The 26,064-nt window shown below is 32.6% G+C and overlaps 1 long non-coding RNA gene and 1 pseudogene across 8 annotated transcripts; both read left to right on the plus strand.

Annotated features, from left to right (window-relative positions):
- LOC110098136 overlaps window positions 1-2,243 on the plus strand; it is a 13,817-nt pseudogene extending 11,574 nt beyond the window's left edge.
- A 6,204-nt stretch (window positions 2,244-8,447) lies between these two features.
- On the plus strand, window positions 8,448-18,733 carry LOC110098110. 8 transcript variants are annotated; one of them, XR_003701456.1, is made up of 5 exons: window positions 8,448-13,212; window positions 17,606-17,828; window positions 17,916-17,974; window positions 18,068-18,372; window positions 18,468-18,733. It is a non-coding gene; the product is annotated as an uncharacterized LOC110098110 (long non-coding RNA). The 8 variants fall into 8 exon arrangements; XR_002303308.2 differs by having other exon boundaries at window positions 8,448-13,207; window positions 17,772-17,828; XR_002303306.2 differs by having other exon boundaries at window positions 17,606-17,974.
- The last annotated feature ends 7,331 nt before the right edge of the window (window positions 18,734-26,064 follow it).

Genomic DNA, 26,064 nt, shown 5'->3' on the forward strand with positions numbered 1-26,064 from the left:
GCCCTAGACAGGGAAGTTGTCTCCCCCCCCCAAAGGCCCCAGCCATTCTCATCATGGATGCTTTTTCTATTTTGTTCTTTTTTATTACTGTTAACATTTGGTTTTGCAGAAATTTATTGATGATGAAATCGAGAAAGTCAAGAGTTTTAAATCAGAATCCTCAGTTTCTTTTAGAGAGAGATTGAAGATCATGGCTGCTTTGGTTAATCCAGAGGATCTTCATTTGAGTTCTACGGAAAAGAAGCTCCTAAGTGCGTACAATGAGAAGCCAGTCTTGTCAAGACCTCAACATGAATTTTTTGTGGTATTTGAACTCTTCCAAGTACCAAATCTACTTATTAATATTGTCTGTATTTATCATTTTTGTCATCATAAAATTGAAAGTTCAAGTAGATTTTTTACTGGAGAAGATTTTGGCGGGCGATGCTCTTTTTGAAACCATTATTTTTTATTTTTTGCTTTTCTGCTTAGCAATTTATCAGTAGACTGTATGTCTTTGACGGTTGAAGAAAGTATTCCTTATGTACATGGTTTTACCTTTTAATGTAGGGCCCTAATTATTTCGAGATTGACTTGGATGTACATCGTTTCAGCTACATCTCAAGAAAGGGACTTGAAGCATTTAGAGAGCGCCTTAAGGATGGAATTCTTGATTTGGGCTTAACAATACAGGTATTCAACGCATCTTACATTTGACAAGTTTTTTTTTTTTGGTTGAAAATGCTAGCTTAGAATTGATGAAGCAACTGAAATAAAGAAAGTCGTCCACACAGCCTGGACATAACATACCTCTTAGAGATAAGTGAAGAAGCCAGTTGACTATTCCATTGAAAGTAAAGTACATTGAGAGGTATTAGAAGTAGCAATGTGATAGGAAACACTTGTAGACCTCCAGTATTTCCTATCAATCTTCGGAAAACAGTGAGAATTTTCCACAAAAATCCATACAAAACCACGAAAACAGTAAATAATTTGTATTATTTGATGAAATATAAACGGAAATTACCAAAATACAATTGATCCTCTATTCAGGAGGAGGATCTCTCTCTCACAAATCTCTAGATGTTGCTAGAGCCCAAAAATCTAAGAGATCTCAAATTTTAGCCAAATTCAAGATACCCTAACCCTTGGAAAACAAACTATTTAATGTATACAATTCAAAAAGAAATCTCTAAACAATCCCTACATTTAAATTTTCCTCCTAACTCTCTTCAAAAACTTTCCTAAAATGCTCTATATGGGCGGTCGGATTGCATGGGAGGCGGAGGGTTCCGCGTCTGTTTCGTAATCCGGTCCCATATGGACCGGTCTAACACATTGAATAGTCAAGTTCCAGACCAAGAAGGAAAACGAGTCGTGAATTGAGGCTTGGTTTCCACCCCTTGTTTGAACGTACTATTCTATTAATTTCTAGCACAAATTGAACTTGGGTACTTACCTTTACCCCCACCCATCAAAAAAAAAATCATCTCTCTTTAGCGAAGTACCCAAATCAGATCATCTTTCAAGCACAAGCAAGATCTTTGTCACACATAACTAAACTGGGCTACAAAGAGGAAGTATAATTTGCTCGCCTTGATTGATTTCCTAATCTCTGAATGTCTTTGTAAGAAATAAGAATAAAATATCTCAGCCACTCAATGGAAACATTATTTTGTGCGGACACCGGATGCCGTCCGAGATCGATCAAAATGCGCCAAGTCATTTTTTTGCTGTGTACCGGGTGAAGTGGTGTGTTCTGATTGGCCTCTGAACCGTCTGATGTCTGCACAGAATAATTTCTCGAATGACAACAAAATACAAACATAATCAGCATTGAATTTATACCGAATCTTTCATTTTCAATTGCGATCACAAATTTCATGCAAAAAATAGGTTTTCTCAGCAGCTGATTCAAATTTTTATGTAGGCCCAAAAGCAGGAGGAACTACCAGAGCAGGTCCTCTGCTGCATGAGATTGAACAAGGTTGATTTTCTCAACCGGGGCCACATCCCAACCCTTGTTACAGATGATTGATATCTGCTGGCCTGTCGATTTCCTCCTGGAAACAAATTCCATCTTATGCAGGTGAGGATTAATGAAAGAAAATAGGGACTTAAAGTTGGTCTCCTGATGTTGCAAAGTGCTCATATTCTCTTAAATATTGCATTATATGAACTACAGGAATTGATTTTGATTATATTCAATAAGAAATATAATAAACTACTTGCTTTATATACTAAAGAGCTAATGGGAATACCAATCCAAACTGTCTATTGCTTGGAATTTTTTTTTCTTGGAATTTTAGATTGAGATTGTTCAAGTTATTTGTTCACCTTTTTTATTGCTTTATGAAATGGTTTTTTAGTATAAATTTTTTTTGAATTAGAAATTTTTGTACTAAAATGTTATTTTTAAAAAACAGTAAAAAAGTTATCTCAAATGAAGACTAAGGTTTCGTTTGGAATGACTTTTTTACTGCTTCTTAAACTAGTTTTTTAGTACAAAAATTTTAATTTTTGTACTAAAAAGTTGCTTTTAAGGAATAAGAAAGTCGTTCCAAACGAAGCCTAAATTAGAACAATTCCTTTTGGTTTTTCTTGGATGGAAGATGATAATAGACAATTGAATGAAGAAGTGGTAGTTGATGAGAACTTAGTTCAGCTACAGTTATCTATAATAATAAATCTAAGACTATTGTGAAAAATGGATTTTTTTATAAAATTATTGAGAACATTTTAGACTTGCTTAAAAGTATTGACAATATTATAGACTTTTTAAAAATTATTGACAACAGTAAAGACTTTTGTTGTCATATTATTAATTAAAAAAAAATTATTGCCAAGAGAGAACTATGAGATTACGTGTATATCTCATTTGAACGAAAATTGATCGAACCACTGGTTCAGATAAGCAAATTATTTTGAGGCAACTTAGGTTTCATTTGGGGTAATTTTTTTTATTATTTTTAAAAATAGTTTATTAGTACAAAATTATTTAATTTAGCAAATTTTGTATAAAAAATTGCTTTAAAAAGGTTTGCTTGCTTGCGAAGAATTCTTACTATTGATTGATGCTAACAACCACATCTCCCTTCTCGAGTTTTTCTCCTTAAAAACTCTAAAATCTCACATGAGCTTCTTTTACATGCATGCACACAGATTTGTGCCCAATACTATTAAGATAAAAGAAAAAAAGTATTCTATTGTTGAAATTTTTTAGCACGCAATAATTTGATTTGCTTTAAGAATGTTACAATATAATTTTAAATTATTTTGTTCTATTTTATATTAATCTCAAAATAAATTTATTGGCTATAAAATTCATTCTGATTAAGTCCTAATTAGGATATCCTAATCTAGATTTTCTCCTCAAGTTATACATAATGATAGGTAGTTGTAATTATTTAAAATTTAAATATTTAGTTTTGAGGATATTTACGATTACAAAATTTCGTTTTTGGCATATATAGAATATTAAATAAAAGGTTAATTTAAGATATTTCTATTAAATATGAAATCACAATATAATTTAATAATAAATAATAAAAGGATTAAATTTAGTAATAAGCATACGATGAATTATAAATTTAAAATTTTATACGCACCAAAAATCACTTTGATCGGGCACTAATCTCGATGTAAACACATGTTGAAATATTCTAAATTAAAATTCGGGATCATCCAAACTATGATTTCAATATGCTTATAGTCAAATTGATAACCTCGGGGAGATGAACCCAATGACACCAAATTGAGTCCAATCCGAGCCCAAATCAAAGGATCAAAGCCAACTTGAAAGCTTTAGAGCATTAGTTGAATAATCAAATGATATACAAATATGACATATTTATATTCGAATTGAGTGACTCAACGAGACAAATCTAACAGACCCAACGTCACTCAATTCTAACATCATTAAAGCACTCAAATGCTCAATAAATGCTCTATGATCAAGGAAGCTAATATCATCCATCCGATGGAGAACACTCAATATGCCCTTAATTTTCTCTATAATTATTAGCCATGTGACTCACAAAAAAAAAAAAAAATATATATATATATATATATATATATATAGAGCGTCAGTTTTCAAATTTGATTTATAATGACTCCAGAAAAATATTTGGTAGAGTCCAAATACGGGCTTTACTACGAACCCTCCAACCACCATTGTTGTCGACTAAAGTCCCTTCAACCAACGTCGCCCATTAACTATGGCCACTACGACCGCCTTCTCTTGTTGGTTGTTGTCCCTCCAACCACCGTCGCTCGTCGGCTACAACCATTGCAATTACCTTTGCTTGTCGACTAGGTCTTTCTGACCATCATTGCTTGTTGACTGTGGTCTCTTTGATCACAATTGCCCGTCGACAACGATCTTTCTGACCTCCATAAGATGTCGACTACATCTCTATTGACTAAATAAACAAAGATGCCAAAAATTCTCTTAAAAATAACTGCCATATTATAATACGCTCTATATAATATTTATTTGCTACATTGAGCTAGCACCCTTCTCCTAAGAAGGGTATTATCCATAATTAACCACAAATACTAGTATATTCATTCAAACTAGGCCAAAACCCATAAATTTTACCCTTTTTAAGATTTTTCACATAAAAATCTTAGTGTATTTTATGAATGTTGCACCCTTATCTCTTATCTATTTATGTGTTGGATCTTCGTATAAAGTTACAATGCTAAACTCTATATCTCTTTACCGCTGTAAATATTCTAGGACACAATAGTTTGACATCATCAATGGAAAATGATTCTTGGCTTGGGGTTAATCTTTGCTATAACCTAAAAAGGTCATTCACCTAAACGTTCTGGCCATCGTTGAAGCAAGATAGTCCCTTTGCTATGATCTATTATTAGGTTTGAAACAAGCCTTGAGGGAAAACTTAGGCATAGTTTTATTACTTCTCAACCATCAACCTCTGCTGCATTAATTTTGTGGAAAACAGATTTAGACTAGGGGAAACCTTGGCTGCAACCTCAAATATTATAATGGCCAAGAAAATTCTTCTAATGTTTTCAATGTCCAAGATAATATCTTTGGAAACCATTTTTTTATAAGGCTCCCAACAAATGCAAGGATGTTTCCACTAAATTTTAAACAGATCGATCTTCACTTTAGATTAGGGTTACGCACAACATTCTCCCCCTCATAATCAAGGAATAATCGATTACAGGGAGATTCGATTTGACCTCTTCTATACAATTTAATGTCATTGAGCAATGTTATGACAAAAAACCTTGGATAGCTCAAATATCCTTGATCGATTTTTTGATTTAGTCCATACATGTTAATACCATCGAGCAATATTCTGACAAATAACCTCGGATAGATCAAATATCTATGAAGGATTCCATCGACCTCTTTCATGCAACACTTGAAACCATATATATCAACTCTTTTTAGGAAAGATTGGAGCTCGACCAAGATTCAATTAAATTTCTATTGATAATAATTTTCATTTTATATATTAGCAAAATTATTTTATTAATTTTTTGTTTTATTATATATATGATTTATAGTATTATTGGTGAAGATATGTCAAATAATTGTATTGATAAGTATCAAGAATATTTGAATATAATATGGAGCCAAAATATTTACAAATTAATTGAAAAAGAAATAATTGTATTAGGCCCGTAAATACACATTGAATATTTGAATTTCAAAATTGTTTACATATCTACTCTCTCTCCGACGAATTATAAATAAAAGTTTCCCACTATCGAAATGATTTTATACCTTCAATACGTCAAAGAGGTGGTCGCGCCTCATAATTATAATTTTTAATCACAAGTTGCTAGAAAGGTTCAAATATATATTTTCGAACTCCACAAGCTTCAAAGTCTGAAAATGGGTGAGCAACTCATACGTCACAAAAAATCACATTGATTGGGAACGAATCTCGATGTAACACGTAAGTTGAAAACTTCTAATTTAAAATTTTGGATCATCTAAACTCTGATTTCAATAAGCTTATAGTCAAATTAACAATATCAGGGAGACGAACCTAATGACACCAAATTGAGTCCAATTTGAGCCCAAATTAAAGGACCAAAACCAATTTGAAAGCTTTAGAGTATTAATTGGATGACTAAATGATATCCAAATATGACATTCTTATAATCTAATTGAGCGGCTTGACTAGATGAATCCAACGAGCCTAAGATCACTCAATTTAGACATCATTCAGGCATTGAAATGCTCAATAAGTACTCTAAGATCAAGATAACTAATATTAGCCGTCCGATGAAACACTCCCAACATGCCCTTGATTTTCTCCATACTTACTAGTCATGCCACTATAAAAAAACTATAAATAGCTCTCCATTCTTTACATGGTGAGAGAGGAGAAGTGGAGAAAGCTTAAGAGCTCTCTTGCACTCTCCATCCAATGCTGCCACCACCGAAGTTCCTCTGACCACTGTCTCTCCCCAACCATGATTCCTTCAACCACCATTGCTCTCCAACTACAGTCCCTTCGACCACCGTCGCTCGCTGACTATGGTCTCTCTGACCACCATCATATGTTGACAGTTGACTACGATCCCTCTAGCTACCATCGCTCACTAACTATGATCCCTTCACCCGTCATTGGCCACCGACTACAGTCCACTGACTATAGTCCCTCCAAACACTGTCGCCCATCGACCATGACCACTACGACCACCTTCGTTTGCAGACTACGGTCCCTCCAACCACCATCACCCGTCGACTACGAACACTATGACCACCTTCAATTGCCGACAAAGATCTCTCTAACCACCATTGCCCGTCAACTATGGCCACTATGACCACCTTCGTTTGTCGAATACGGTCTCTCTGATCACCATCACCCTTCGATTTGGTCCTTTCGACCTCCGTAGCCCACTGACTATGTCCCTACTGACTAAAAAAATAAAAATGTCAACACTCTCTTAAGAACAACTACTATATTGTAATATGTTCTATACAATTCCCTCCTCCTAGGAAGGGTATTATATGTAAATATGTAATCAACTAGTTATACTAGTGGATTTATTCAAACTGAGTCATGCCCTTAGGTTTTTTTCCTTTTCGGGATTTCTCATGTAAAAAACTTGATATATGTTATGAATATTGCACCCTTATATCTTATTTGTTTGTGTGCTGGATCTTTATATAAAGTTAGGATGCTAAACTCTACATCTCTTTGCCGCTACGAATATTCCAGAACCCAACAAAATTATTAAAGTTCTAGCACTTGATTTTTTCCCAATTAAATCGAGAAGATAAATATATCTTTCATTTTTAAAATAAATTCATTCATTTGAGCATTTAGTGGAGCTTTATTTTTACTATTAAAATGCACGAGCACATGATGCATATTAATAAAATTTTAAAAACTAACGAATTATATTAGAAAATTTCAAATTAATTTATGATATGTCATATGATGATATTAAATATTTTATGAATATTACATATAATATTTGTATATTTACATATGGTTTATACATAACCAATAGGCATATAAACTTATATTATTTTTCAGATATATTCATTAGAAGTGTTATATGAGGTGAAAAAATGTGTTAATGTGTAATGCATGATGTCCAAATTGATTGATATTTTTGACATCGATGTAATACCCTTTAGAATATTACATTAGTCATTAAAAAAAAAATCAGACATACAACAGAATCTACAACATTAAAAACTTATATTCAGCATGCATACGTGAAAAATCTAATCTAATATTTATATTAAACAAGGATTACTATGTAAATTCAACTTAACCATCTCACAAAATAGGAACATAGATGAAAGATTGAATTAAAAAATAATAAAAAAAATAGAATGCTAACTAAAACATACAACAACACTTTTATATGATATAATTAAATTTATGAAAATATATTGAACACACTAAACTTCCATTTGATTGAGAAATAACAAACTGTTAGCATGCATGAGTGAAAATCCTAATCCAATCATGAATGAAACTCATTTAAAGAAGTTGTATAATAATAATAATAATAATAATAAGTGAATGAAAAATTTAATGATGTTATGAATTTGTCAGAACATTAATAATTAAAAAACATAGTAAAATAAAATACACAAAAATAAAATTTAAACTTTAGAGTAAAATGTATTGATTCTTATTCTAAAAATATTAATGAAAAAAATAAACAAGACATATCAAGTGTTGACCTCAATTTTAACTCGAGCGCCCTCGAGAGTCTTTAATTGATTTAATTGAGCCCCGTCGGGTTCAATTCGAACTCGAATCGACTCGAGTTGTACTCGACGAAGTTCAAATAATGTGATTAACGCCCATTTGACTATTCTAAATGATTGGAAATTGTTCCCATATTAATAAAACAAGCCAACGACAGAGATTTCATCAAAATTCAAATACTAAGCCGTTGCCTCGGTTCTGTGGCGTGATATGCTCATTTCAGAATAAATGCAGAGCAAAAATTTCGGCGAGGGTCTGGATTGGCGAATAGAAGGAGCGTGCATGAGGGGAGGGTCGGCGGCTCCCTCTCGGTTTTTCTTCTCTTGGTTCGTAATCCCAGGGGGGATCGATAGCCCTCCCCCTCTCTGAGTTCGTGAAATCCAGCAGGACCGAAGCCCCTTTGCTCTCGTCCGACTCTACCTCCAGGACCGAACTCGACGCCTGCTCGAATCTCCCTCTCTTCGGGTGACTTGGCCAAAACATCCCCACCCGAATCCTCCCTCTGTTTGCAGAAGCCAGGCGACGGCCCCCTTCTTCTTGGATCTCCCTCCCCCACGCGACTGCAGCCGACTCTTGCTTGACTTCACGAGGCAAATTTGAGCCCAGGTCGCAACCTTCCCTTGCCTTAGCCGAGCTCTTCCCTAACAACAGGGCTTTTGGTAAGGTTACATTTTGGCTATTATATTGAACGATGCTTCCTCTTCCTCCCTAGGGCAGGTATATTTCTTCTTACTCATATGCTCTTCTTCTCCATATTTATCTTCTTCCACCTTCTTCCTTCTCTACATTTCTTCTCCTTTTCACCTTGCTCATCTACTTCCCTTGCCTCTTCTTCAAGAATTGTAGGAGTTGAGTGACTAATCTATTGAATAAGGTTCTGTAAAGCTCATTCATTCCTGCTAGAGTTGGTTTCTTGTGGCTTTGTGAATGAAGTAACTCTCATTTTATAAATACTTCATCTGACAAATCAAGTTAATTGATCTTGAAAACATAAATGTGTCACATTACAAGATTTTAAGGGACAAGTATATCTCTTGTGTTGAGAATGTGTCTACTGCAAGTCTGAATAGCTCTTTGCTTTGAGTTATCTTAGAAAGGCTAGGTGTGATGTGACAATATATTTAAAGGATATTGTTTTATATCATCTCTTAGATCTCGCACTCTAGTTATTCGATCAAATGCCTTAGACAGAATGTCCATCTTTTAACTTGTGAGTGAGCTAAAATTTTGTTTTGAGTGATCAGTTCATTATCCTGGTGAAGACCTTACATTGAGTAGGCTCTTGTTATAAGATGAAAGAAGTTCTGAGCTTTCTTGGTAATAAATTTGGCATGCTTGTTTAGTGATATGCTCGGTTAAAGGCAATCTACTGAATATCCTTCTTTTCTTGACATCCAAGATTTAGAAAAAGGTATAACTCCTTGAACTCATGATGATAGCTTAAGAGTTTATTGGATTAGAGCTGTTGACGCCTACTTTGATGTGGTCGATACCTAACAATATTCATATGGATGTATAGAGGTTCTCTACTAGTTTGAAATTCTATGGGTATTATGCTCTGATGAGGTTATTTAAGCTTGAGCACATGGCTAACAATAGTTCTCAACACATTAGAGAATATGGTTATTTTGCCAAATAGATTAATAACTCATTCTACAAATTGATTGAGGCTTCTTTATTAAACCTTAATGGGCACGATGGCAGGATGATATAACCTTGTAAGTTCTTCAAATTCTTTTATCCCGTAGTTATTTGAGCTCCATGTCTGAGTAAATTCTGAGCATATTCTATTGTAGTTGTAGGCCTTATTTGGGTTTTATTTTTTTAGAAAATTTTAAGAAAGAATATGAAGGAAGCAAAAGCGAAATTTTAACAGATTGAGTTGGAAGCTTTCTTAGACCATTTGATAGCATATGATGTAGAGTTGGTTGGAGAGCAACCATGAGCTTCATAGTTTTCAACTTATATCATGGGAAGCATGCTTAGTTGCAAGGTTGATGGATGATGAGATATCTCTATGCTTATTCGAAACATGTTTCTTCTTCACTTGTTGGGTATTTATGCGAAAGATATGATTGGCAAGTATTACTTCTTTGTAAAAATTTCTATAGCTTTTATGGATTTCTTTCTCATTGGTTTTGTGAGAAACGAGTGCAGATTTTGAGGGTTTTCTCACTGTTTTCATACAATAACCCCTACGGCACTTGGGTGAATTTCTTATTGCTTTTATGTGGAAATTCCTACTGCTTTTATGGAGCTTTTCTCACTGCTTTTGTGAGAAATTAGTGTAGTTTTTGAGTGGTTTTCTCACTAAGTTTTACACAGGAATTTCTACAGCATTTATGAGGAACCTTCTTTGCTTTCATGAGAAAATTCTTATATCTTTTGTATTTTATTTTTCACAGTTTTTTTTTTTGTGAGAAACGAATGCTGATTTTGTCGGTTTTATACTCCGAACTAATTTGGAGATGAGGTGTAGTGCTTTGGTGCAAGGTGGAGCTCCATATGGATAGTATCTCATAAAGTTCATGGTTATACAAAGAGTTTATGCTTTCAAATTAAAGATCTTTATGAGCATAGGTTATTTTGTTCGAGAGATTCCACTGCCATTTGATATTTCTTATATATGCTTGCTTACAATTATTATTATTATTATTATTTTTGAATTAAAGCTTTCTTTGGATTCTCAATGGCATGTAACTTCAAGGAACCACAACTGTGATCAATAGCGAGGTTCATGTACTATGATCTGAAGAACATTACTCTACTTTTCTTTGTTCGTGGATACCGTTGTCAATTGAGCAACCTGTTATTTGTCTCTTCTTTTATTTCTTAAACACCTTCTTTTCTTTTGGATTATTTTCTTTCTGGGTTTTGGGTGCTATACAATGTGAAGTGTGGTAGGTATTACTGGCTTTGAAATTATAAGGCTGTGTCAGATCTATATTTGTAGTTGATGGGCTTGTCGTGGAAGAAGCATGGCTATTTGGGTTGTTGCACCAAGTTCTTCTGTTGTGGCTGTTTTCAAATATAAGTGATCAGTGGCTAGGTTTATAACCGTGTCTATAGTTACTGTTTGCCAGCTATCAGTGGATCTTTCATGGTTGAGCCTTCCTTATCCTTAGTCTGATTTATCTCTTGAACTTGAAATTTTTGTACTCGAAAGTTGCTTTGGAAAACCATATATAAGAAAGCTTTCTCAAACGAAAACTTAGAATGTCTTTTTTACAAGATAGTTATGATTAAGGAAGAAAATACACCAATGATGAATTGCATCACCATCTTCGTAGCCGTATGATTTCAAGATTTTTTGGCATTTATGCCAAGGCATGATTGTTTGCAGCCTGTCATATTTTATTCTTCGTTATAACCTGATGATTTGCAACCACAAGAGTTTTCTAGTGACCCTAGGAAGCTGTAATATCACATTTTTGTAATGTTATATTGTATCTTATACGATAAAAAAATTGTGAGGGCAATGATGATGTTGACGGAAGTGTAGAGAATGTAGCCATCAGCTGCACTTCTGCTATTTAGTATCTTTATGTTTCCTCTGATAATGATGATTTGGAATTTAGCCATTAATTGCATAAGGTTGCTATGGAATATCTCTATGTCTCCAACGTTGCAAGTAGTGGTAGGCTTTTCCTCTTTATGGCTCTGTTCAATTATTATTTATTCATAAATTTTTGTTGGTTTCAAGGATATATGGCCACTCAACTATTTTGTTTCTTGTTAGCATAGACATTTTCTTGCATAATTATGTGATAGACAGCAAAAAGGTGTTTGGTTTCAACATTAAATACATGTGGTGCCTCTTGTTGGAAAACATGTATGATTTGCTTTATATTGAGAAGATTTGTGATTTGATTCATGATTGGGAAGGTTTACAAGTAGCTTCATGTTGGAAAGTGTTGCAAATTACTTAATGTAGGAAAGTTTCATATGTTCTTTTATTGAAAGCTTTACAGAAAGTTTTGCAAACTGTTTTGTGTTATGAAAATTTTGCGACTTTGTGATTGTTTTATTATGGAGAATTTTGTAAAGTCTTCTTATGGGAGATTTCCTATGTTTTTTTTTTACCCCACACCAAATGTAAAAAAAACACTTGGTTGATTTTGCGTCAAAAAAGAGTTTTTTTGGTGTTTTATTTTCTTTTCGATAAGGGGTTTTATGTGTTGTTTCATTTGGAAATTTCTTAAGTAAAATTTTGGGATTTGAAGTGTGATAGGTAGCTTTGTGTTGGAAGCTTTTTTTTTTTTAAGTGTCTTTTTGGAGCATAGTAGTCCTTGCTTATTTGAGTTATCTTTCTGTAGTGTTGGCCTCTAAAGTGGGGTTTTTGGGTAAATGGGGTTAGAGGCTCATTTGGAGTTTTGGTTTTGAGAACTTGTCCCCCTTCGTTGTTTTTGGACTTTATTTAGGTAATAATTTGGATAGTCATTTTAAATATATCAAGTGTTTTGTTTGGATTGTAGGGACAGCAAAGGGCATTGAAAACTTCTTCCTCCCTATTCATATCACACTGAATCTGGGTGAAGGTCATTTTAGAGACACACTTGACTTCAAAGAAGTGTGCCTAACAACAACGATGCCTACATTCCTTTCATTTTGATTTTCATTCTTTTTTTTATTCCATTACATTTTGTCGCATCTTTCTTTGCTTTTAGAATTTTTGTTGTCTTTTTTATTTTTGCTCTAAAGTTGAATGCTCACAAAAGAATAAGAAAACCCAAATAGCAAGTGATCCATCCGGTGTGCAAATGATAAAGAGGTACGTTCTTATTTAATTTACACTTTCATTTTGATATTATTTTCTTATCTTATAAAACATGATCTCATACACCTTTATTCTGTGTTTTGTGAGGCACCCTTTTGGAGAGCAAAGGACAAGGAGCATTGGAGCACAAGGCGAATGAGCATGGACAGTCGGACCCGAGCATTAGTCGCACCCATTCAGTCTCGTGGGGACGCTACGGGCGGAACCACCGGATCATAACCCCCTGGTGCTGTTAGTCTCCTTAAAACTTAGAAAATCTTTAGGGACCCTCATGTTTGTACGCTCCATACCTTTTTGGACCATATAGAAGCTTTATTTATAACTAGGGTTGCTTTTTTTTATTCTAAATCCCTAAACCTGTTGACACATGTACGAATGCCCTAAGGGTTAAAAACACATCTTTTTTCCTTCCATAATTTTAGTGACACCTAAGGACAAAAATTAAGGACAGAGTCTTAGATAACATAGATTTAGGGTGCATGTTCCTTTTAGTACAGATACTTTAAAACATAGAAAATTTAGTGACACAGTTTCCTAGGATTCGTGTCTTAATCTATTAATGACCAATTAATAAAATCTGTAATACTCTGAATAAAAAAATATTAAACCCATCTTAGATTTAGGGTTCAAGGCTACTACATCGGCTGTCTCTAGTAGTATACCTAAATAATGGGTAGGTCTCTTTTCTTCAGGGACTATAAATCCTGTTTATCTATGTCATATAGATGACGCCACTTCCATCTATTCTCTTTGTGTGTTTTGAGTGATTGTTTTTTTTTCTTCACTTTCTCAATGCCTTAGTCCCTCCAGATGCTGAGATGAACCGTGCATGTTGACTAAGCCATTTGAGCCCCTTCCCTTTTCTTTTGAGTAGGAACTTTCTAATCTTCCTTTTGTGTGCCAATCCCTTCTTGGAAAGAATAATATTGGATCCTTAATCGAGAGTTTTCTCGGGCCCTAGGCTCGAGATGTAATTAACACGGGGGCTTGTGCCCGTGGGAAACGGAATTCCACAACAAATAAACCCCACTCGAGCTAATGTATCGAGTGGGGGAAACCCGTTGTTATGATTCAGGTCGTATATATTACTACCCATCGGGGTGCGCTGACGAGAGCCGCTATCCTCAATGGTTAGTCGTATGTACGATCTAATCTACCCTTCTATTGGCCCGTTGGCGAGGAGCATGGAGGCATGCAATCGTCTCTATCCCTCGGGGTGGATGCGGTCGTATACCCCTTCACAATCTTTTGTACCAGTAGCGGTGTCCTTTCGGAGGTCCACATCAAGTATTAGTAAGAAATATAGATATTAAACATGAATAAATTATATTTTTAAATTTCCTTAATTTTTATTCTTTTAGGTTCAAGTTCGTCAACTTCATTAAAATTTTTATTTATAGTTTGAACGGTAAGGGAATGAAATGTTCGACTGTCATAAGCTTTATCTTGAGCCTTCATTAAGAATGTCATCTCCTTGTCAAAAATATTTTTGATGATGTTATTATAATCTTCTATCTTTGATGCCTACAAAAAAAAATTAAGATTATGAATATATAAAATTGAATATAAATAAAATAATACATAGAAAAAATATATTTACATTGATTTTTTCTAATTTTGTAACTAGCATGCCAATTATCTGTTCCGCTTCATTATCAAAAAGTGTAAATATTGCAGTTGAATTATTATCTTCAACATTCAATTTGATAAGATATCTGTATAATTTAAGATGAAATATATTAACTAGACTTATATTATTTAAACAAATTTGGATTACATCATATTTATATTTTACCTCAAACTATATTGGTGTAAATATTGCAGTTGAATTATTATCTTCAACATTCAATTTGATAAGATATCTGTATAATTTAAGATGAAATATATTAACTAGACTTATATTATTTAAACAAATTTGGATTACATCATATTTATATTTTACCTCAAACTATATTAGACATTTTCCTTTTTATATTTTGTACATTGTACAATATCATCAATAACAGTAACTTTTAATTTACATGTATTGCATGAATTGTATCATATACTTCTTTCATAATTTAGTGCTTTTGCAAAAACTCGTGTATAATAATACTTTATATGAAAGATATTAAAAAATTTTAAAAAAATCATAATAAAAATTATTAAATTTAATATCTCTCATGATGAATGTTCAAATGTATTGATCTTTTGCAAATCTGTCATCAAATATGTTTCAAAAGTAGATGATGAATGTTAATGAATATTTTTTTTAGACCTATAAATTTAAATTTAAATATTAAATAAAAAAATAAAAAATATAAAAAATTAATAAATAATAATTAAATATAAAACAAAATATACTATTATATGATTTCTTTTGATGATAGCAAATTTGAATTAATTTCTATTATCGTTGATATTGTTGTTGCGAGTGTGAAACCTAATATTATAAAATACAATAGAAATCAATATAATGTATATACATATTAAGGTAGATGTACCATTAAAATATTTTTCGATGACGTCTTTTGCTAAAATGATTGTTTTTTCATTCCTTAAATCTTCAAGTTGTTTGACTTCTACTATTTCAAATGTTTTCCATAACGTAAAAGTACACATTTCTGACCTTTCATAAAATAAAAAAAGTATAGTATATGAGTTAAATATAATTATAAATAAATAAATCAACGTTATGTACATTAAGTCAATAACTTGTAAATCTCATTTGACAATATTCTTTTTATTAGTATGTCTATAGATCATTTGTACTTTAGGAACTTTTATAACTATTAAAATGATATATGCAGAAAATTTAAGAAATTAAAATTAATTGTAATAAAATAATAAATCATAAATAATCATAAAATTAATAAAAAAATTAAATAACTAACCTGATGGCAAATTTGGATTTCCCTTGATATCTTCAATTATTGATAAGTTAATTTTTTTTGAATCTATATTATCTGTGACAGGTAGTTGTATGTCTGATGTATTGTTTAAAATAATCTCAAATTTATTATTGACATTATAAAAATATTTATTAATTTCTTTTATTTGTCAATTTGAGAAAATATAAGTTTTCCATTATGTAAAATATCATGAAATCTATGGATTATTTTATTGAACATGATCGCATATATTTTTAAACGCTGAAAAATAAGATAAGAAGAAATATAATATATCATATTAGTTATTCAAATAATAAAAAAAATTTAATCTATATTCAATTTCATATTAGTATTTTTAATAAAAATTAAAAAAATATTAAAAAATTTCTTTAAAAAATTAATTACATCCTTATCCATTAAAGTAAGTTTCTGGATCCTTCCTTGCCCAAATTTGAATTTTCGATCGATGTCAATTTGAGTTATAACAACAATAATACACCAATAACGTTGGTGAAGAGATAAATTTCTGATAAGACTTGAAGCCTCCATTAATCTTTATCTAATATTAATAAAAATATGAACTTTGTGAGCAAAAAAAAATGTTAATAATCAACTAATTTCACTTATTTAAATATATGTTCATACATGTTGATTGCTTGAAAGTATTGAAAATCTCTTTATATACAATATTTTTTGTATAAGAATATTGAGTTGCAGCATATTTATCTAGTATAATAAGTAATTTTGTTTGACTCATTGATATATCTCTTGATAATGCTACATATAATTGGCCAAGTGAGAAAACAGTTTTATTTATATTCAATTTTACATATGCATAATCTTAAATTTTTTGTAGGCATTGAAGATAGAAGATTATAATAATATCATAAAAAATATTTTTGATAAGAATATGACATTTTTAGTGAAGTCTCAAGATAAAACTTATGGCAGCCAAACATTTTGTTCCCTTACCGTTCAAACTATAGATAAATATTCCGATGAAGCTCGCAAAATTGAACCTAAAAGAATAAAAATTGAGGAAATTTAAAAATATGATTTATTCATGTTTGATATCTATATTTTGTACTGATACTTGATATGTCTTGTTTATTTTTTCTTTATCATTTTTAAAATAAGAAGCAATACATTTTACTCTAAAGTTTAAATTTAATTTTTGTGTATTTAATTTTATTATGTTTTTAATTATAAATGTTCTGACACATTATCACATCATTCAATTTTTCACTCACGTATTATTATTATTTTTATTATTTCTATACAAATTCTTTAAAAGAGTTTCATTCATGATTGGATTAAATTTTTCACTCATGCATGCTAACTGTTTGGTATTTCTCAATCAAATGGAAGTTTAGTGTGTTCAATATATTTCCATAAATTTAATTATATCATTTAAGAGTGTTGTTATATGTTTTAGTATGCATTCCATTTTTTTATTAAATTTTAATTCAATCTTTCATCTATGTTCCTATTTTATGAGATGGATAAGTTGAATTTACATAGTAATCGTTGTTTAATATAAATATTAGATTAGATTGTTCACGTATACATGCTTAATGTTCTATATTCTCAATGAAATGAAATATGCATCTTATTTAAAACTAATATTATAAATGTCTCACAATAATCAAAAAGATTATAAATGAAAATTCTTGATGTGCTCATCTATTGTAAAAAAAAAATTTACTATAACTTCTAGCTATTGACGTATCTTTAATATCTTATGTTTTTTGCAGTACATATTTCTATATCATGATTCTTCACTACATATCCAATAAATTATTTAGAGGTAATATTATACCAAAATTTTTTAAAACTTTCGATGTCGGTCTCAAGCCCGGATGAAAAATGTTGAGGATTTGTTATTTGTGTTAGTTCTCTCATATTAATATTGCTATATAGGTTTTATCTCAAAATTACAATTTAGATGCAAATCTTTGCCTTCTCCGACTTCTTCAGGTTAATGCTCTCCTCTTAACTTTTAAACAACCCATTTCTGCTGATACCTTTGTCTTCTTCTTGCTGATGGCTGCACTATATTTATAGTTTGAGCCACAGAGGATGAGCATCAGAGCATCCAAATTGTTGAGCAAATCTTAATTAAGGTTTAATGATTATAACATGGCCAAAGATGCAGTTGAAAACATTCTTTATTTATTTAACAGCTTATTATGGTTGTGTTCTTTTCTTTCGACCAGTCTCAGATGACCATGCCAGCTCATGACTTCAGCCTCTGTCTCTTCCTAATTCCAGAGCAATTGGTATACATTGTTAAATGAGATGGTCCTTAAATAAGTTTTCCTTTTTCCATACCGATTACTTTTAGGATTATTGATTTTTGATATTGTGAAGATTATAAGTTTATCCTTTTTGCTGTTACCTTTGCGTTTTAAGCCATTATTCACTTCTAAAATGAAGTTCTGTTCTGATATCACACTTATTGTATAAACAAATAAGTACAAAGGGAATGGAAGGTGAAAGGCTACGGAGATGACTGCAACAGGTATGTCAATAACAATACTTGGTACAATTCTACCTGCAGGAGAATTTTGAAAGAGTTGCTAAAGGAGCTTATTTGTCTTGGTCGTTCTTCTTCAGCTTAGCATGAAGGAGAGTTCTGAAATAGACGCTAAAGAAGCTTCTTCTCCTATTATGACTGTACATATGCAGTGAAGAAAGGATCTAAGCCTACTGTTTTTGTTAAACATTTTAGGTAAAAGGAAAACAATCATGTTATTTTCATTTCTCTTGAGAATTAGAAATGAGAAAGAGGACAGTTCCTTAATTAACTATTTAAGCATTAACTATACACATTAATTGTTCTTTGGCATGTAGAAAAGTGAGATACTCGTTGGACTTGCAAGAAATGGTAAGAAATGGTCAAAATTATGATTGCTCGTCTCTTATCATATTGATTTAGTATTTTTTTAATTTTTTATTTAATAAACAAAATGCTGAGTCTTGTAACGTACTCATTGAATTTTTTTTCTATTTTTTGGTATATTTTTTTTCCATTGAAAATTCCATTATTGACTAAGTTTATTTAAATTTATTTGTATTACTTGTTGATATTTGCAAATTTTAATATTGTAATTATATCCAAATAACTGATAGAATTTAATAAAGATGTTTTCTTAAAATACAGAGATATGATCTATTAAAAACAGATTTTTTTATTTATTTGTCAATACAATGGTATGTTTATTACATCATCCCCTCCTTGGTTTGAGCCTTCTACATTGCATAATTTATGAAAAATAATAATAATGGTTATAGTTGATTTGTCTTAGATGAATCATTATTCTTTAAAGTTTTTTTCTTATATTTGATTATGTTAATTTATTCAAATTATTTGTATTTTTTTAACTTTGGTACCTAAAATATTCTTTATATGCAATATAATTCAATATTTGATCATCCTTCAAATGTTTGTTGTTTTCATCAAAATAATAATGTTACTTTCGCTTTTAGTTTTGTTTCATAAGTATATATTTTTTGAAATTTTGTGAATTTATATTAGTAGAATTCAGATCTTTGTTATTGTTTATGTACAGAGCTATTCATCGTACCTTCTTCATGAGTATCTCAAACTGTTCTTTTTCTCCATTATATTATGATATTATTTGAGTCATTTATGATGTTTATTATAGTTTTAATTGGTCATGTTATTTTAGTTTTAAGATCATCTCCAATCGTTCGACAAACAGTCGAATGGAGGCCCTCAAACGTCGCAACCGAACGCCATTTTTTCCGCCATTTAATCGCAGTTGAATAGTGCAACGCCAATATTGGCGTCGCACTGTTCACTTGCGCCATTTCTTTCTCTCTACCGAAATCGTCTGAGAGGCGTGAAAGAAACGAGTGATGATTTGGGGGCAAAATGGCATTCCACTGGAGATAGAATCACGACACTTTTTGATTTTATTGCATTTTGCAATGAAAAATGAAAATTTCGGTTGGAGATGCCCTAAAGATGAGCATCAACTTGAGAATGCAAAGCAAATTTTGACTGATAGTAGTTATTTCTTTTTTCCTTTGGGCCTTATTTTGATTTTTTTTAGAAGAAATAGTTATGTCGTGAGTTATTTTCTTTGCTTACCAGCCAATTGATTTGAATATTTCTCTTAATGTTTTTTTTAGTTTTTAATAACAAATTTTGTCTTCTTAAATTTGGTATACTAATGTCAAAAAATAAATCAACTGGGAACCCTCACATTATACATAAACATGATTCTTATCTTTAATTTAACTTTAATGAATATATTTGAAGAATAATAGATATTTATATGTCTATTAATTATGTATAAATAATTTATAAGCATACAAATATTAGAGGAAAAAATATAGGACAGGCAGAACGTTGAACTGATTAGAGAAGAGCTAGGAAACCTAACAAAACAATATATTCATAAAAAGAAAATTGAAAATATACCAAAGCAGAAATCGAACCCTAAATTCAAAATATAACTATATAAGAAGCAATCAAATCAAAATATACAGAAACAATTAAGGTGCATTTTCTTAATTGCTGGCATTTTTAATGAAAAACATGAACAGTTTTATAGCTCCTAACATATATTTGACAGCAAAAAATCAATCAATGGAAAAAACAAGATGCATTTGAAAGTTTTCATAATAGTTCGGCGAGCTTACATGAAGTGCGATGGAGCATTCAAGCCGACCGGTGGTTTGCAAGCTTCAAAAGCACTGAAGTAAATACTAAACAAACAGAATTCAAAGAAAAACACAAGCAGTGTTATAGGTTTTAACAGATATTTGACCGCAAAAAAATCATCAATGGGAAAAAGAGCATGCATATGAAAATTTTCATAATAGTTCACCGAGCTTACATGAAATGCGATGGAGCGTTCAAGCCGACTGGTGGATTGATGGGTTTGGTGAGATAGAAAGACGGATCGGGTGATGCGTTCGGTGAGCGGGAGATGAGCGAGAACCAATATTGCATCAGAGAGGTAGATAGTGAAAGAAATGAGAAGAAATGATGAGATGGGGTTTAAATGGTGATCCGTTGCTCAATGGATGTTGCAATATTATTATTTATTTGCTTGCATTCATATTCAGAGGATTTCAAAAATAAAAAATTTACCACGAAAATGTATAATTTTCTGTCAATCGCAGCTTTCATTTACCATGAGATTTGGTTTTGCATTTTAGGAAGTTTGGTTGGATTTCACTCAAATCCGCCTCAAATCCAGCCTAAATCCGGCTACCAAATAGTACCTTAATACAAATGCATTTTTTAGGCAGATTAAAAGTATATATTTATTTATTTTTAAATTATAAAAATTTAAAGGCAAAAAAAAAAAAAAAAAAAAAAAACCCAAAGAATAAGAATAGTACTGCACGAAGTAATCAAAGAATCGAATTCCCACTCCATAAATTTTCTTGAAACGCACCGTTACAATTCGGATTCAATTTCGAATCCAGTGAAAGGAACGCCCTAATTGGGTTGAACCGGAGGGAAGCGAGAGGAGAGCGGAGACGCCGGCAATCGGGCGATGAAACCCCGGTACCGTATGTCGTCGGTCGTGTGTGTGTCGTCGTTGGAACCCTCGTCGAAATTAAGGGCGTAGCTGAGGGGATCGTATTTGAAGTCGGCGGAGTGGTGGCGGCGCTTCCCGATGTTGGAGATGAAGTTAGGACATTTGATGTGCTCGCTCGCCTTCGATCGGAACCAAGAGGAGGGAGAGCGAGAGAGGCTCACCGGCGAGGGGGTGCCGTCGTAGACGGTGGCGCTACGGCCGAAACAGGAGGAGAAGCAGGAGCAGGAGGAGGAGGCCGAGGAAGAGTGGTGATGGCGCGTTCGCAGAGGGAGCGGAGCCGACGGTGAGTCCGGCTCGTCCCGTACGTGTGCCATCGGTTAGTTTTTTCCCTTTTTTTTTTCTTTTTTTTTGGTTCTTAAGGATTCCAATTTTGTTAAATAAGATTTTCTAATTTGTGCTGAAAATTAGTTGAGATGGTTACAGATAAGATTTACCAGAGCCGCACAAACTTGTGAGCTGTGAGGCCCTTGTTTTCTGTTAGTTTCTGTTTTTTTTTTTTTTTTTCTTTTTTTTTTTTTTTCCTCTTTTACCTTGGTGAATCGTCATGGAAGATTGTCATTATCTATTTTATATTTTAGCCAGCCTTGCTATTTGTTACCATATCGATTTTATGATATATGCTAAATATTTCTGGTAATAATTTGTAGTAATTATAAATAACAATAGTCACTATCCCACAAGGAAATGGAGCAACCACATTTAATCACTCTTCCAAACCGTTTGATCAAAATAAACCAAGCAATGTACACCCTAAACTTTGTAAAAGATTTATCTGATCTAATATTCCTGTTGTCCCCCTTATTCTCTGTGTAAACATACCTCATTCTGCAAATAAAAGAAGCTGTAAGAAAAGAATACACTAGGTAATATGAGAATGCAGTTTTCCATATATTATTTTAGCTCTCTGTTTTCTGCTTTGAGATGCATCCTTCAGCTCTCGGTATAGCAAATAAGTTCTGAAATTCAGCAAGATGAAGCTCTTCTTCAGAGCATCTTGCCTGGAGGCAACTCCTATTCGCATTCAATGGATCAAGCAGCCACATTGCAACTTGCTGACATCATATCTACAACGCAAGTCAATGAGCCTCACATTTGCTCCTCACTTAAATTTGTTATATCCAATATCAAAATTATTGTCCCTACCCAATTTTCGAATGACATCTACACTATGTGGAGATCCAAAATCCTCAAGCTCTTCCATGCTAATGATTTTGCTGGCTTATTAGATGGCATGACCGACCAATCGCCTTGTCTTATTTTTGATTCCAATGGGTAGTCGTAGCTGAAACTTGCCTTTAATCAATGGCTTCTCATAGACAAAACTTCGTTGTTGCTATCTGCTCAACCTTATCAACTATTGTCCTTCCCTGTGTGATTCTACTTGAATCATGCCGAGACTTTTCAGCTACTATTGAACATTGCTTACAATCTTCCAACTTCTATCATGGCAACTTAAAAATGAACTCCACAATATTTCCATGAAAAATCAATCCATGATTCAATATCTCACAAAGATTAAATACTTAGTAGAAAATATAGAAGATGCAGGATCAACTGTGGACATTAAAGATATCATACTCTATAACATCAATGGTTTTCCAACACAATATCAAACTTTCAAAATCTATATCAGAATCAAACTCATACCAATCAGCCTTGAGAATCTGTACTCTCTATTTCTCAGCGAGGATATCAACTTGGCCATTGATTAAGAGAACTTCTATTAAGCCCTTTACATCTCTAGAGGTCGCAAAAAACCTAGTCGTGCTCGCAATTGCAACACCAAGGCAACCACAACACTGTTGTCCCACAAGACAATAACCTTGGATAAAATTCTCATCTAATTCTATGCCAAATCTATGGAAAGTGCGGTCACACCACTCCAATGCTGGCATTACTTGAATGTCAACTATGGCTTCCATTCCTCTCAGCCTCAATCTAATGCCCTACTCACCACATCCTCAAAAAATAGGAGCAAACTAGTATATAGATTATGGCGCTTACCCTCATCTTACTCCTCCATCAACTCCTAGATGAAGTTACAATTGACAATGGCGGCTCCGTTCCTATAGCCCACATTGGTCAAGATTTGCTTCTTATTCCACATCATAAGCTCTCCCTTTCTACTCTACATATGACCCTTATTTATCTCACAATCTTCGTTCTATCTCAAACCTAACCATTGATAACAAAGTGTCTTTTTCTTTTGATGCCTTTGGATACAATATTAATATTAAGGATCTGAATAGTCATCTACACCCTTGGGGACCATGCCATAATGATATCTATCCTATTCAATTACCACAACTCCAAATTTCTCATTATGCTCTAACCCCAATACCTTACCTTCCTCGCTTTTACATCAATGACTACACCCTCATCGTCAAGCCAAGAAAACAACAATCTCAATATTCCTACTAGCTTTTCCTTTTGCATTTCTTGTAATGCCTCCAAAGACCATATATTACCTTTTGTAAAGTTTAACAATACAGTTACAAACCACTAGAGCTAATGCCAGATGTATGCAGGATCTCTCTTATCTCAACAACCAAGGGTTTTAAATATTATGCTTTTTTCATTGATGAATTATCTCATATGTGGATTTTTCCTATGTTTTAAAAAATTAAGTCGCATCTCATTTCATCAAACTTTAAACCTTCTTGAAAATCAACTCCTATATAAACTTAAATGCCTTCACATAGATGGACGAAAATAATATGTCAACAGTTACCTTCAAACTTACATACAAAACAATGGAATCATACATCAAATCAATTGTCCCTACACCCCAGAGCAATTCAACCTTGTCGAACATAATCACATGCATATTATTGAAACTACTCGCACCTTGCTCCATGTTGCTCATCTTTCATGTAATCTTTGGAGTCTAGAGAGAAATTACTCACGACAATTTACGTCATCAATTGCATGCTCTCCACTAAAATTGATGATGTTTCGTTTATAAATTGTTATTTTTTGTAGCCCTTGCCTTAATCAAGCACGAAGGACTCTTTTTAGGTAATTTGATGCTTCAGTCTCATTGGCATGTTTTGTTTTGTGTATGGATAACATTTGAGTAATTTTGACCCAATCGAGGTATCTCGAATTCAATGCATGCGACGTAGCGTCTATAAATCACCATTCTCATCACACTTGCTCTAGTTAGTAGCAGCACATATACGGAGGTTAACATTGAGTTCACCTAAACTCTTTAAAAATAGTTCTTCATATTGCCTTTAGGGTTTAAGTAAATCTACAGCAACTCAGAATTTTATAAATGCCTTTTCTACTTTCTAGGTCATATCTATAATTTTTATTAGAATATGTATTCCAATTTATTCTATCGTTTATGTTATTTTTGAGTGTTATGTTGTTATGTTCATGTTTCCAATTTGCCCTGCTATTGTATTGCCTTTTTTTTTCATGACCATGTCTTGATTCTAAATATCATGCTATGTTACGACAGTAAATTTCAATTCATTTTATAGTTATGCTGATGTTTATAAATTCCCTGTCGCTATCATGCCTTTGATTCTATCTACCATGCTATGTCTATGATCTCAAACTTGTCCTATTCCTTTGATTCTAAGTTAACAATCAAAGTTAGAAGTTCTTCCAGATAAAGGCATTGCATGTGCGTGTTACTAATATATGTGCACATGTTTTATGATTTTTTATTTATTTTTTATTTTGTGCATCTTTTATGACAATTTAAAAATTTTTAGAATGTATAGTAACTTATATTTTTTATTTTATCACCCTTTTCTACCTGTGTTCCAACTTTTGGGTTAGATGATGATATGTGATTCTTTTGCATCACAAGATGAACATAAAACCTGCATTGAACAGAGTATAACTTTCTTCTTCTGTTGCATGCTGGGCTTCTAAAGATTAGGCAGAAAACAAGAGAAATATTATTTCATACCGCCATAGTTCATGAGCCAAGATGTCCCCAAGGATTACTTTATGTCAGTGTACAAGTGGTTGACATTGATTGTTCAAAAGATAATTTTGTATGGACTAATGTGCATAAGAACTACAATCTAGATGAGATAATGGTGATAATTGGAAGATATTTTTTTCTTCAAAATCTATCTTCATGATTGACATCACCAATGTGTTGTACTCTGTCACTGGAAGAGAATTGTTTGTGGTTGTCGAGTATTTGCCTTTTTTTAATGTTGCTGACTTCAATTTTTATCAATAAAAAGAACTCGTGCATTCCTTTTTTCGGTTAAAATGTCTTATCGTCCAGTCACGTTTATGGCGCTCCAGGTTTCCACGTACTCGGCACCGTAAGATTAAAGAGCATTTTTTGTGAATTTTTAATTTCATATTCATTATAAAAGGTGAGTAATCTGCCATCTATGGTGTGTCCTTTATAATATTTAGCTTTCTCTAACAAGACTAGCTCGAAATCAAGGTTTAAAATTGCGTAAATAAGCCTCGAGGCTTTTTTCGTCCGTGAGGCGAGGCGTGAGCCTCGAGGCGGTGTGAGGCGTAAGCCTCACCGACGAAGAATTGCGTAAATAAGAATTTAAGGGTTTTAGCAAGTAAGAAATAGTAAGATTCGATCATACAATAAAAACATCTAAATGACAATTAAAATTAGGGGAAAGTAAGAAAATTGG

Source organism: Dendrobium catenatum, unplaced genomic scaffold (assembly GCF_001605985.2).
Source record: "Dendrobium catenatum unplaced genomic scaffold, ASM160598v2 fragScaff_scaffold_842, whole genome shotgun sequence".
NCBI classification, from domain to species: Eukaryota; Viridiplantae; Streptophyta; class Magnoliopsida; order Asparagales; family Orchidaceae; genus Dendrobium; species Dendrobium catenatum.